The sequence below is a fragment of the Colletes latitarsis genome, unplaced genomic scaffold (assembly GCF_051014445.1).
Source record: "Colletes latitarsis isolate SP2378_abdomen unplaced genomic scaffold, iyColLati1 scaffold0049, whole genome shotgun sequence".
Lineage (NCBI taxonomy): Eukaryota > Metazoa > Arthropoda > Insecta > Hymenoptera > Colletidae > Colletes > Colletes latitarsis.
The window spans coordinates 110,001-114,259 of NW_027488399.1; positions in this window are offsets into that span (position 1 = coordinate 110,001).

Consider the following 4,259-nt stretch of genomic DNA (forward strand, 5'->3'; position numbering starts at 1 on the left):
CCCAGTCCTAACCCAGACCTAACCCAGACCTAACCCAGACCTAACCAAATCCAGTACTAACCCAGACCTAACCCAGTCCTAACCCAGACCTAACCCAGTCCTAACCCAGACCTAACCCAGACCTAACCCAGTCCTAACCCAGTCCTAACCCAGACCTAACCCAGTCCTAACCCAGTCCTAACCCAGACCTAACCCAGTCCTAACCCAGTCCTAACCCAGACCTAACCCAGTCCTAACCCAGTCCTAACCCAGACCTAACCCAGACCTAACCCAGACCGAACCCAGACCTAACCCAGACCTAACCCAGTCCTAACCCAGACCTAACCCAGTCCTAACCCAGACCTAACCCAGACCTAACCCAGTCCTAACACAGTCCTAACCTAGTCCTAACCAAGTCCTAACCCAGAACCTACCCAGTCCTAACCCAAACCTAACCCAGACCTAACCCAGACCTAACCCAGTCCTAGCCCAGTCCTAACCCAGACCTAACCCAGTCCTAACCCAGACCTAACCCAGACCTAACCCAGTCCTAACCCAGTCCTAACCCAGACCTAACCCAGTCCTAACCCAGTCCTAACCCAGCCCTAACCCAGACCTAACCCAGACCTAACCCAGACCTAACCCAGAAATAACCCAGACCTAACCCAGACCTAACCCAGTCCTAACCCAGTACTAACCCAGTCCTAACCCAGACCTAACCCAGACCTAACCCAGACCTAACCCAGACCTAACCCAGACCTAACCCAGACCTAACCCAGAAATAACCCAGACCTAACCCAGACCTAACCCAGTCCTAACCCAGAAATACCCCAGACCTGACCCAGACCTAACCCAGACCTAACCCAGCCCTAACCCAGACCTAACCCAGACCTAACCCAGACCTAACCCAGAAATAACCCAGACCTAACCCAGACCTAACCCAGTCCTAACCCAGTACTAACCCAGTCCTAACCCAGACCTAACCCAGTCCTAACCCAGACCTAACCCAGACCTAACCCAGTCCTAACCTAGACCTAACCCAGTCCTAAACCAGACCTAACCCAATCCTAACCCAGACCTAACCCAGACCTAACCCAGACCTAACCCAGAAATAACCCAGACCTAACCCAGACCTAACCCAGTCCTAACCCAGTACTAACCCAGTCCTAACCCAGACCTAACCCAGACCTAACCCAGACCTAACCCAGACCTAACCCAGACCTAACCCAGACCTAACCCAGAAATAACCCAGACCTAACCCAGACCTAACCCAGTCCTAACCCAGAAATACCCCAGACCTGACCCAGACCTAACCCAGACCTAACCCAGCCCTAACCCAGACCTAACCCAGACCTAACCCAGACCTAACCCAGAAATAACCCAGACCTAACCCAGACCTAACCCAGTCCTAACCCAGTACTAACCCAGTCCTAACCCAGACCTAATCCAGTCCTAACCCAGACCTAACCCAGACCTAACCCAGACCTAACCCAGACCTAACCCAGAAATAACCCAGACCTAACCCAGACCTAACCCAGTCCTAACCCAGTCCTAACCCAGTCCTAACCCAGTCTTAAACCAGTCCTAACTCAGACCTAACCGAGACGTAACCCAGACCTTATCCAATTCAGTCCTAACACAGTCCATATTCATTTTTTTTTTTTTTTTTTGTTTTTTTTTTTTTATTTCTGTTTTAGATACCGAAGGAGATCCTTGGATAGGCACCCATGCCTCAGAAGAATATATGGGTAGTTTGAGAATCTGACTCACCATACCCCACAAGTGTCTCATCCGTCTTTACTCATTCAGACACCACTCATGCCAACAAGCATCCCGGGACGCAGGCGAAACTGCTCTCCGCATTACTTCACCTAACCAATTCTAAACTAGCCCTAACGCAGTTCCAATACAGTCATTACAAAATGGGCTAGGTCTGGGCCAGTGTTGCGGGGGTTTGGGGCGCGCAGACCCCAGTCAGCAAAACGAATTCAATATGATGCTGTTCAATTTAATATGATACCGCTATTACAAAGGGGGTTAGGTCTGGGCTAGTGTAGCGGGGGACTGGGGGGCGCAGACCCCTGTCAGCAAAACGAATTCAATATGATGCTGCTCAATTTAATTTGATACCGCTATTACAAAATGGGTTAGGTCTGGGCTGGTGTAGCGGGGGTTTGGGGGGCGCAGACCCCAGTCAGCAAAACGAATTCAATATGATGCTGTTCAATTTAATTTGATACCGCTATTACAAAATGGGTTAGGTCTGGGCTAGTGTAGCGGGGGTTTGGGGGGCGCAGACCCCTGTCAGCAAAACGAATTTAGTACGATGCTGTTCAATTTAATTTGATACCGCTATTACAAAATGGGTTAGGTCTGGGCTAGTGTAGCGGGGGTTTGGGGGGCGCAGCCCCCCATTCAGCAAAACGAATTATGTACGATGCTGTTCAATTTAATATGATACCACTATTACAAAGTGGGTTAGGTCTGGGCTAGTGTAGCGGGGGTCTGGGGGGCGCAGACCCCTGTCAGCAAAACGAATTCAATATGATGCTGTTCAATTTAATTTGATACAGCTATTACAAAATGGGTTAGGTCTGGGCTAGTGTAGCGGGGGTTTGGGGGGCGCAGCCCCCCATTCAGCAAAACGAATTATGTACGATGCTGTTCAATTTAATATGATACCACTATTACAAAGTGGGTTAGGTCTGGGCTAGTGTAGCGGGGGTCTGGGGGGCGCAGACCCCAGTCAGCAAAACGAATTCAATATGATGCTGTTCAATTTAATTTGATACCGCTATTACAAAATGGGTTAGGTCTGGGCTAGTGTAGCGGGGGTTTGGGGGGCGCAGCCCCCCATTCAGCAAAACGAATTTAGTACGATGCTGTTCAATTTAATATGATACCGCTATTACAAAGTGGGTTAGGTCCGGGCTAGTGTTGCGGGGGTCTGGGGCGCGCAGACCCCAGTCAGCAAAACGAATTCAACATGATGCTGTTCAATTTAATATGATACCGCTATTACAAAGGGGGTTAGGTCTGGGCTAGTGTAGCGGGGGTCTGGGGGGCGCAGACCCCTGTCAGCAAAACGAATTTAGTACGATGCTGTTCAATTTAATTTGATACCGCTATTACAAAATGGGTTAGGTCTGGGCTAGTGTAGCGGGGGTTTGGGGGGCGCAGCCCCCCATTCAGCAAAACGAATTAAGTACGATGCTGTTCAATTTAATATGATACCACTATTACAAAGTGGGTTAGGTCTGGGCTATTGTAGCGGGGGTCTGGGGGGCGCAGACCCCAGTCGGCAAAACGAATTCAATATGATGCTGTTCAATTTAGTTTGATACCGCTATTACAAAATGGGTTAGGTCTGGGCTAGTGTAGCGGGGGTTTGGGGGGCGCAGCCCCCCATTCAGCAAAACGAATTTAGTACGATGCTGTTCAATTTAATGTGATACCGCTATTACAAAGTGGGTTAGGTCCGGGCTAGTGTTGCGGGGGTCTGGGGCGCGCAGACCCCAGTCAGCAAAACGAATTCAATATGATGCTGTTCAATTTAATATGATACCGCTATTACAAAGGGGGTTAGGTCTGGGCTAGTGTAGCGGGGGTCTGGGGGGCGCAGACCCCTGTCAGCAAAACGAATTTAGTACGATGCTGTTCAATTTAATTTGATACCGCTATTACAAAATGGGTTAGGTCTGGGCTAGTGTAGCGGGGGTTTGGGGGGCGCAGCCCCCCATTCAGCAAAACGAATTAAGTACGATGCTGTTCAATTTAATATGATACCACTATTACAAAGTGGGTTAGGTCTGGGCTATTGTAGCGGGGGTCTGGGGGGCGCAGACCCCAGTCAGCAAAACGAATTCAATATGATGCTGTTCAATTTAATTTGATACCGCTATTACAAAATGGGTTAGGTCTGGGCTAGTGTAGCGGGGGTTTGGGGGGCGCAGCCCCCCATTCAGCAAAACGAATTTAGTACGATGCTGTTCAATTTAATATGATACCGCTATTACAAAGTGGGTTAGGTCCGGGCTAGTGTTGCGGGGGTCTGGGGGGCGCAGCCCCCCAGTCAGCAAAACGAATTTAGTACGATGCTGTTCAATTTAATTTGATACCGCTATTACAAAATGGGTTAGGTCTGGGCTAGTGTAGCGGGGGTTTGGGGGGCGCAGCCCCCCATTCAGCAAAACGAATTAAGTACGATGCTGTTCAATTTAATATGATACCACTATTACAAAGTGGGTTTGGTCTGGGCTAGTGTAGCGGGGGTCTGGGGG